Source organism: Triticum urartu, chromosome 2, assembly GCF_003073215.2.
Source record: "Triticum urartu cultivar G1812 chromosome 2, Tu2.1, whole genome shotgun sequence".
Lineage (NCBI taxonomy): Eukaryota > Viridiplantae > Streptophyta > Magnoliopsida > Poales > Poaceae > Triticum > Triticum urartu.
The window spans coordinates 275,809,048-275,820,113 of NC_053023.1; positions in this window are offsets into that span (position 1 = coordinate 275,809,048).

Consider the following 11,066-nt stretch of genomic DNA (forward strand, 5'->3'; position numbering starts at 1 on the left):
ACAAATGATAATCATGCTCAAGATCAGAGGGGTATTAAATAGAATATTAGATCTGAACATATAATCTTCCACCAAATAAACCATATAGTAATCAACTACAAGATGTAATCAACAATACTAGTCACCCACAAGCACCAATCTATAGTTCCGGTACACATATTGAACAAAAGAGATGAACTAGGGTTTGAGAGGAGATGGTGTTGTTGAAGATATTGATGGAGATTTCCCTCCCCAAGATGGGAGAATTGTTGGTGATGATGATGACAATGATTTCCCCCTCCGGAAGGGAAGTTCCCCCGGCAGAATCGCTCTGCCGGAGGGCAAAAGTGCTCCTGCCCAACTTCCGCCTCAAGACGGCGGTGCTCCATCCCGAAAGTCATCTCCTTATTTTTTTTCTAGGTCAAAATGACTTATATATCATAAGATGGGCACCAGAGGTGGGTTGGGCTGAGCACAACCCACCAGAGCACGCCTCGGGGGCCAGGCGCGCCCTGGTGTCTTGTGCTCACCAGGTGGCCCCCCTCCAGTGGTTATTTGCTCCAGTATTTCTTATTTATTTCACAAAAAATCCTCATGAAGTTTGAACTCACTTGGAGTAGTGCAGAATAGGTAGCCTTACGTAGCTTTTTTGGGTCCAGATTTCCAGCTGACGGAATTCTCCCTCTTTGTGTGTACCTTGCATATTATGAGGGAAAAGGCATTAGAATTACTCCAAAATGCATTATTATGCATAAAACATTATAAATAACAGTAGGTAAACATGATGCAAAATGGACGTATCAACTGTCCACAGATTCAAACACAACTAACTTCACGCATGGAGATTCATGGTCACAATGAGCAGGCAGATCTTCAGCCACCCCACTCCATTCGTTGCAACTGATGGTCCTATGGAGCTACAAGAGAAAGAAATGACTCAAATCAACCCTCGGGTTAAAATCATTCATTCCAAGTCATGACCCATGAGAGAGAAGATAGGCATACCCGGGTGGTGGGAGATTCGAGTCGGAGGAGGAACCGCTAGAGAGGTCATTAAAGAAGACCATGGAGACCCCAGCGGTAGGGTGCGAGACGGCGAGAGCGAGAAAGCAAGCGAGGAAGTTGCTATAGCTTCGTAAGTAAGGAGGTAACATGGGAAATGTGACTTGTGGTCGGGAAGAAAAAGGGGGGTAGATATTTCGGCGATAGGCCAAAAAATTTGAAATGTGGAGGGAAACTTTGCTCGCCATGCCGCCGGACACCATTCACTTTGAATGATTGTGTGCATCCCAAACGATTCTTTCGCTTTACACGCATGGGATGATTTTGATTATTAAAATTTTGGTGGAAATTTCCCTAGGTATTGTCCTCATCCACGTCATTGCATAATTTAACATCACTTGCTAATTTGGGCACACAAAAGAGCGTATAACACACATACCACACTTACAGAATCGAGCAATTTTAGTAATTAAATAGAGCCAGTTGACCTAAATATCGCTCTAACAAAAGATCAGCATTAAAAACAAAGCCTAAGTATGCATAATATTAACAAAGCCGTCGCCACGCCGGCCTATGCATGGCCGGTGTGAGATGTGATGTCGATGAATTGTCCTGGTGACATGCCCCCGTTGGTGGACTCCGCGTCCCCCTACTGAAGTCAACATCGTCCTCGTCCTTGGTGCCACCCTCAAGGTTGTAATACTCATAGTAGTGGATGCGCCAGCGCTCGTGTTGGTACTCCACTGCCGAATCATCGACGGGCAGAGTCTTCCCTGCCTCGACCTCGGCCACGCGCAACTCCTCCTCCCGGCTGTGACGACCCGAGATCGACGCTCCGAACGCCTTCCATGTTTGTGTGACCGCCGTGTGTTTTATTTGTTTATTGCATTCATCATGTCATCATCTGCATTGCATCGACACTCCGTTGTCGTCATTGTTTTCATAAAACTTGCATCCGCTAGTAGTTGTCGCTTCTTGTCTCGGTTGACCTTCTCTCAGATCAACCGGACCGCTCTCTTCTCTCTCTTTTCTGAGTTCATCAAACTCCTCACCTTCGTTGACCGTTCTGAGACCAACCGGGTTTTCGATTCCCTCTTGTCAAACCGTCTAATCCTTCTTTGCATAGTGCATTGAACCACTTCGCAACCATGTCCGAAACTTCTCCGAACCCTAGCCTATTTATTCTCGACCGCTCGATTACGATCAGACGGACCGAATACCCCCCTAACCTAATCCACCAGCATATATAACCGGGCAACCCAAAAATCTAGGGAAGTTGTCCCATCCTTCCTCCTTGCCGCCGCCACGCTCCAGCTCCCACCTTGGGATCCATACCGATCCACCTAGCCCCTCCTTCGATTGCCCCAACCGACTAACCCCCACCTGATTCCTTCGCCTCCAAGCCCCGTCACCTCCGGCTTCACCCAAGCATGCCTCCATGCCCGAGCAGGAGCTCCCTTGCTTGTACCCATCTCCTGCATCGTCGGACCAGCAGCTCCATCGCGCCTCTATTTTCCTTCTGCCCCATCTCTCTGCTGTTTTGATTTGTTCCTCCCTCGTCTCACATCTCTCTCTCTCTCTCTCTCTATTACAGCAAGGCCGCCAAGGCCATGGGGCTCCACCCGACGCCAAGCCACCTCCTTAGCCCTATAGCCTCCTCCCCTCGCGCACCCGAGCTCGTGGATGCCCGGCGCCCCACCTGCTTCACCGGACCCGGACGCCGCCGTTCCCATTTGTCGCCTGCTCCTCCTCGCCCTGCAGCCACCGCATCAGCTGCTCAAGGGCAAGCCATGGCGCCCCTCATACCTCCACCAGCGCCGTCACTCGAAGGTCACCGAATCCGTCTCTAGATGACTCCTTCAACCTAATCCGCGACCCGAGCGAGCTCTAGCCAATGAGCCCGCCTCCCCGTGCTCCTTCACCTCCCTGGTCGTTCGAGGACCGGCGCCGCTGTCGGTGACCACGAGGCAGGAGACCGCCATGGATGGCCGCACAAGTCCGCCTTCCAGTGTCCATGTCGCCGCCCTGCCAATCAAGTCCCCCTGTCGGAGCCCCGTGCATCTCCCTGTTCCTTCTCCTGGAATGAGGCGACGAACAGCGCAGCCAGGAGCGTTCGCGCTGACTGCCAGGGTGGCTCGCCGGGTCCTAGCTCCAGCAACCGCGCCACATCTCCAGCCCAGATCTGCTACCTCTCCACCCACTGGGCTCAGCCCATGGTGATTAGCCCAGTCCGCCCAGCAGTTTCGGCATGTATTTTTTTTTCCATGTCTGCGAATTGTCCAATTATTCAGAGAATTACAGATTTGCATAAAAGCCCTTGCACATCATGCATTTAATATCTCATTAACCATGCATCATATGTAAAAACTTCAAATATGTAAAATGCTTAGAATTTTATCTAGTTATATAATATGCCACATTCATCCATGTTAAAATGTTCAACTTGTTGTTTGTTTAAATTTGAATAAATAACTTGCTAAAATGGTTTATTTCATAGCTAAATAACCGTAGCTCCAAAATTAATAAACTTTATATGTAAAAGGCGTAGAAAAATGCATAGATTAACTTGGTGCACTTTATTTTGATGTTTAACAATATTAAAAAATGGTTTAGGGCATAACAGTACCAACTTTGAAATATGCATATGGGGATTTACCAGAATTGTTGTTCGATGTTCCGGCCTCATTCGAACTTGCCTAAATAGTTAGTTTAATTATGCTTCATCTCTTGCCATGTTTAACAACATTTAATATTGTTGGGTAGATAAACAAGAGTGAACTAAATACTTGCATGTGGTGTTTCTTCAATATGTAACTCGTTGCATATTGAGCTCCACTTAATTTGTAGTATTGTTTGATGCTCTTTGACATGCCATGCCTCATTAAACCGGACATGCATCATACTTGACTGTGCATCATGCCATGCTTATGCTTGTTGGTTTACCATGGTGTTTGCTTCTTTCCGGTTGTGCTTCTCCTTGACAGTTCCGGTTATGTTCCGATTGTGAGGATCCGTTTGACTACGTTGGTTTGTCTACTTCATGGGCTCGATCTTCTTCCTAGCGGGATTTCAGGCAAGATGACCGTCACCTTGGATCTCACTACTATATTTGCTATGCTAGTTGTCTCGATGCTATCGCTATGTCGCGCTACCTACCACTTGTTTATCAAGCCTCCCAAATTGCCATGATATCCCCTAACCTTTTCACCCTTCCTAGCAAATCGTTGTTTGGCTATGTTACCGCTTTGCTCAGCCCTTCTTATAGCGTTGCTATTTGCAGGTGCAGTTGCAAGTTGTTCCATGTTGGGACATGGATATCATGTGATATCATAGTATCTCTTATTTAATTAACACATCTATATACTTGGTAAAGGGTGGAAGGCTCGGCCTTCTGCCTGGTGTTTTGTTCCACCCTTGCCACCCTAGTTTCCGTCATACCGGTGTTATGTTCCTTGATTTTGCGTCCCTAACATGATGAGGGGTATGGGACCCTCTTGATAGTTCACTTTGAATAAAACTCTTCCAGCAAGGCCCAACATTGGTTTAACCATTCGCTTAATAACAACTAAAACTTGCATAGGGACTTGCCAACCCCCGTGGATTTTTAATCAACCCCCACCCCCCCGGGCCAGTGCTCCTCTGAGTGTTGGTCCAAACTGAGTAGTCTGCGGGGCCACCTCAGGGAAACTCAAGCGTTGGTTTTACTCGTAGGATGTCTCATCCGGTGTGCCCTGAGAACAAGATATGTGCAGCTCCTATCGGGATTTGTCGGCACATTCGAGCGGTCTTGCCGGTTTAGTTTTACCATTGTCAAAATGTCTTGTGCACCGGGATTCCGAGTCTGATCGAGTGTCCCGCGATGGAGGATTGTCTCAGCGGATCGTGAGCTTGTCATGGGCTAAGTTGGGACACCCCTGCATGATTTAAACTTTCGAGAGCCATGCCCAAGGTTATGTGCGAGATGAGAATTTGTTAATATCAGGTTGTAGAGGACTTGAATTAAACTCATTTAAAATACACCAACCATGTGCTTAACCATGACTAACTCTTTTCGGGTGCGTTTGAGAAGAGAACACGGTTGGGTAATGTTTGAACGTAAGTACTTCAGGATCACTTCTTGATCATTACTAGTTTGCGACTATTTGCGTAGCTTCTCATCTTACTCTTGTACTCGTAAGTTAGCCACCATACATTGCTTAGTGCTGCTGCAACCTCACCACTTTACCCCTTCCTTACCCATTAAGCTTTGCTGGTCTTGATACCCATGGTAATGGGATTGCTGAGTCCTCGTGGCTCACAGATTACTACAACAACAGTTGCAGGTACATGCAATGCGATGGTCTAACGCAAGTGCGATGCTTGTTTGTTTGGAGATCTCCTTCTTCGATAAAGGGATAGGTTCCGGGTCGGAGGGGGGGAACCTGGGATTAGTAGGGTGGATGTCGTTCTTCTTTTTTGTCTGATATAATCTGTAGTCGGATCCTGCTCTTCTGTATGATTGTTGCCATGTATTGATGTATTGTTGTATGAATGATGCAACTTGAGGTGGGTGTAAGCCTTTATCTTGTATTCTCACCTATTCAGTACATGGTATGTTGTAATGATATCCACCTTGCTATGCGCTCATCACGTGATTGGGATCGAATCACATCTTGGGCGTTACACTAGCGCTCCTCGATCTCCGCCGCCTCCTGCATCTCCAACTCCTGCTCAGCGATCTCATGAGGAAGCAGGTGCTCCATGGCCACCGCCGCCTTTTCGGACGTGGGTTGCAAGCTGGATTCCGAGGTGGCCTGGAATATCTTGGTGTGTGCGTCCTCGATCTTGGCATGGATGGCCTCGACCCGGGCAAGGGTGACATCAGCGGCACGGACGACAGCTCGAGCGCTCTCGGCGTTTGCAGCCACCGTCAGAGCAGCTGCTGCAGCCATCTCGCCTGCCACAGCTGCCCTGTCGGGTGCCAAAGACGCCCTCTCGGCGGATGCATCCGCGCTCAATGCGGATGCAACGACACTCTCGGCGTAGGCGGCGGTGCTCGGGGAGGATGCGGCCACCGTACGGGCCGTCACAAAGAGTTTCCACAGCGTCATCTTTGCAAGAAGGGGTTGCGGGAATGGGGATCGGGATTCGTGGATTCAGGGTTTCCGGCACTGGAACAGACGAGTCAGCGAAGCTTAAGGAGGAAGACTTAAATAGACCCATGAATTTTCATCGCAAATGATTTCTACAAAAAAACTGTGTGTGATGTTGTGGATATTTTTTTTATTTGCTGTGAAAGAAGAATTTGGAGTAAAGTGGCAACCGATGGTGTTTTAAATGTACGAGAAAATTTCTAGTACTAGTACAACTATCATGTCAAAATTTGGAAAATTTCAAGGGTCATTGGAGCTTTTAAGACATTTAAGTGATTTTCAAGCCATTTAATGACTGTAAATCAAATTTGAACTACATGTACATGCAACAGCTAACCATAATGGGTTGAAAAGTCATTTTTGTGTACTTATGTGCGTGTTAATTCCATGTGCAGTAAATTGGAAGGAATTTTCAAACATATTGGTCTCACGGCTATGACACAAAGCATGGAGTGCCATGACATTTAAATTCCAAAAATTTAAAAAAAGATCAGAAATACATGACACCTTGCTTGATGTGATGTCATGCCACTAAGACGATATGGTAAAAAAGTTGGCATGTTTGGCAAAACTTTGGACACACACCCCTCACAAACCGGAGCAACTCAGTAGAAGGCTCGTGGTTCCGAGAGGGGACAATGCATGTTTGATGATGAACGGTCGATTGCTTCCTCTTACGGCCTTCAAAGATTTTCTACAGTTAACGTGCACTAATACAACTGTCATTTGAAAATTTGAAAAATTCTAGGGGTCATTTCACCATTGAAAGACTTTAAAGACATTTAAGTGATTTTCTAGCCATTTAATGACCGTAATTCAACTTAGAACTACATCTACATTCAACAGCTAACCATAACGGTTTCAAAAATCATATTTGTGTACTTGTGTGTGTGTTAATTCCATGTGTAGTAAATTGGAAGGAACTTATGAACATATTCATGTCATGGGCTGGGCACATGCATGGAGTGCCATGGCATTTAAATTCCAAAAATTAAAAAAAGATCAGAAACACATGAAACCTTGCTTGATGTAATGTCATGCCACCATGATGATGTGGTAAACAATTTGGCATGTTTGACGAAAGTTTAGACACACACCCATCACAAATCGGAGCAACTCACAAGAAGGCTCATGGTTCTGAGAGGGGACCATGCATGTTTGATGACGAACGGGCGATGCCTTCCTCTTACGGCCTTCAAAAAAATTCTATAGTGAACCTGCACTAATACAACGGTCATTTGAAAATCTGGAGAATTACATTGGTCATTTGACCTTTCAAAGACATTTAAGTGATTTTATAGCCATTTAATGACCGTAATTCAAATTTGAACTACATCTACATGCAACGGCTAACCATAACAGTTTGTAAATCATATTTGTGTACTTGTGTGCGAGTTAATTCCATGTGAAATAAGTTGGAAGGTATTTTCAAACATATTGGTGTCACACCCTGGACACATGCATGAAGTGCCATGCCATTGAAATTCCAAAATAAAAAATAATATCAAAATCACATGAAACCTTGCTTGACGTAATGTCATGCCACCAAGACGAAAGTTTGGATGCACACCCCTCACAATCCGGAGTAACTCACTAGAAGGCTCGTGGTTCCGAGAGGGAACAATGCATGTTTGATGATGAACGGGAGATAGATTCCTCTTATGACCTTCAAATTTTTTCTACAGTTAACGTGCACTAATACAACTGCCATGTGAAAATTTAGAAAATTTCAGGGGTCATTTGACCTTTTAAAGACATTTAAATGATTTTCTGACCATTTAATGACCGTAATTCAAAGTTGAACTATATCTACATGCAAGGGCTAACCATAACGGTTTTCAAAATCATATTTGTGTACTTGTGTGTGAGTTAATTCCATGTGCAGTAAATTGGAAGGAATTTTCAAACATATTGGTATCACGGCCTAGACACACGCATGGAGGGCCATGTCATTTAAATTCTAAAAAAATAAAAAAGATCAGAAACACATGACACCATGCTTGATGTAATGTCATGCCACCAAGATGATGTGGTAAAAATATTGGCCTGTTTGACGAAAGTTTGGACACACACCCCTCACAAATCGGAGCAACTCACTAGAAGACTCGTGATTCCAAGAGGGAACAATGCATGTTTGATGACGAACGGGAGATAGCTTCCTCTTATGGCCTTCAAATTTTTTTTCTACAGTTAATGTGCACTAATACAACTCTCATGTCAAAATTTGGAAAATTTTAGGGTCATTTGACCTTTTTAAGACATTAAGTGATTTTCTAGCCATTTAATGGTCGTAATCCAAATTTGAACTACATCTACATGCAGCGGCTAACCATAACGGTTTGAAAAATCATATTTGTGTACTTGTGTGCGAGTTAATTCCATGTGCAGTAAATTGGAATGAATTTTCAAACATATTGGTGTCATGGGTTGGACACATGCATGGAGTGCCATGGGATTTAAATTCCAAAAACATAAAAATTGATGAGACGATGTAAATATCTGGTGTTCAAAAAATAAAATGTAAAGATCTGGCAGGTCAATCGGACGCCACACGATTGGCACTCTATATCCCGCCTTGAGGTTTGGTAGGTGAGTGGCGCGGGTTATTAATTAGACATGGTTCTGTATTGGAAATCGTCAGCTATTAAGTGCACACATGGCTTTTGCTGCGGGAATTGTGTGTAATTCAAACTACAGTACTCGTAAATTCCGGTGACCGGCGTGTGTACTATTCCCGTCGATCTAGATTTCGGCCGCCAATAAAGACTACCTTGCTCACATCCTCCCGCCTGCATTCTCATCTACATCCTCCCCTCTCTCGTCCTCTACCTCTCAAATCTCTGCCATGGCGCCGCCGATCTGCCCACATGCCGACGAGGAGGCGCCGCCCCTTGAGGATGCTCAGTCAAAATGACTTAACAAAATAAAATGCATCCATGAGACCATGACCAGCAGCCCTTGCCTACGGTAGCTCTTGGCTTCGCCTGAACTCATGCAGGTGTTTGTCCAAGCGGTTAACACACTCATGGTACATCTGGAGTGCGGTCTCAAGCTCCAAGTTGGCTATTTCATCGGAGATCACTAGCTCGAGGATGCGATGGCCATGTTCCTCTACTACGCCCAGGTGGACACCTGGGCCAAGGAGGCGGTTGAGCCTAGCGACCAGCGCGTTGGCATCGAGCAGGCCGCGGACCAGGCGAACGGCGCGACCCATGCAAACGGTGTGGCGTGCATCTGGTGCAAGCACGATGCGGCCAGCCTCTGGTGCAAGTACGATGCAGATGGCCTCTACCCACTCCTGGCGAGGAATGTGGGTACTGACGGGACGTGTACCCAGCTACGACGCCCTGTCGACAGCAGGCATGTGCCGATGCATCCGCTCTTGCTGTGCGACGCGCCGCGCCTCTCGCTTTGCGGTGCTCCAACGATCTTGTTGTGCGGCGAGTCGCAGCCTATCGGCGCGGACGCGCCTAGCTTGCTCTGCGGCACGCCATCAATCTTGTTGTGCGGTGAGCTACAACCTCTTGGCGCTGACATGCCTATCTTGATCTGCGGTGCTGAAGCACCATGCACCAAGGGTTTTGCTCAACCCTGGCGATGAAGCGCAACACGACATCGTCCATCATGTTGTCGAGGAGCGCCTTGGCCTCGACGGGCCGTGGCGCCTTCTTGTTTTCCTCGTCAAGGAGGTTGATGGCAGTGACAGCGCTTTGGTGGGTTGGCATGCTTGGAAAAGATGGATGTGCTAGAGGTTGTGCTTGTTGCCACCGTGCATCGCATGCCCCCTAGGTTTATGTGCAATATCCCTGGGTGGCGGCGGGAAACCGGTGAGGAAATGGCGTGAAACGGTGGCGCATTCGTAAAATGCCATCAATTAATGGAAACTTAGCATAGAAGGAACAACGAGCTAGCACGACGCGTGCGGGCACATTGCTCGTCCAAGGCAATGATCCATATACTTGTGTGCCCAACAGAGCACACTATTCATAGTAAAGAATATTGTTCCATTTATCCTAGTAGAGCAGTGGTGACAAGCATCAGAATAAGTAGATGATGATCAGATACTGTTTATCCTAGTTAATTAAGCATGTAATAGTTTACTTTGGTGTGTGGAAATGTCATGTGTGTACTAGCCACCTATGTAATTGGATGTTTTCCGCGTATCACACACATCTTGTTTACATGAAACATTTCTATTCTCTTGGCTCAACACAAACATTTTATCGGAATGAACTATACGCCCTCCAATGCACACACCTTGATCTGGCTGAACCGTTTCTGTTGTGTTGCCTAATCGAAAACAGTTCATCCGAGTGAGCCGTATGTCATATATCACACACACCTTGATCTGGATGACTGTTTGTTTTGTGTTCCTAATCACAAACAGTTCATCCGAATGAACTGTATGCGACATATCGCACACACCTTCATATGGCTACCTGTTTTTGTTGTTCCACCTCATCACAAACAATTTATCTGAGTGAACTGTATGCCGTATATCACATGCTCCTTCATCTGGATGCCCGTTTCTTTTGTTCCGCCTCATCGCAAATACTTCATTGAACTGAACTATATGCCTTGCGTTGCCCATGCAACTAAAATTTGAACCGTGTTTTATGTATCTGCCACCGCAAAAGTTTTGCATCTTTTTTGTTGGTTTTTTTACATCACCGTTTCTGATTAATGCATCGCACACAATTTCGTCGAAAATCTCTGATTGTAGTATCGTGTTAGTAACATCCTGCAGTAGTGCATGTGCATCCACCAACGTATAAAGGGGTGATGCATAGTCTGTTGCAACAAACAACCAAGGAGCATATTTTTGTTGGTCCCATTTTTCTTTTTTCAGACACCTTTCCCAATGTGAGGGCAGCAAATCTAGTCCTGCTCAAACTCTATAGCCTTGTCCCCCACCCACAGAAAGATTAGTTCCTTATAGATGTGTGTACTGCA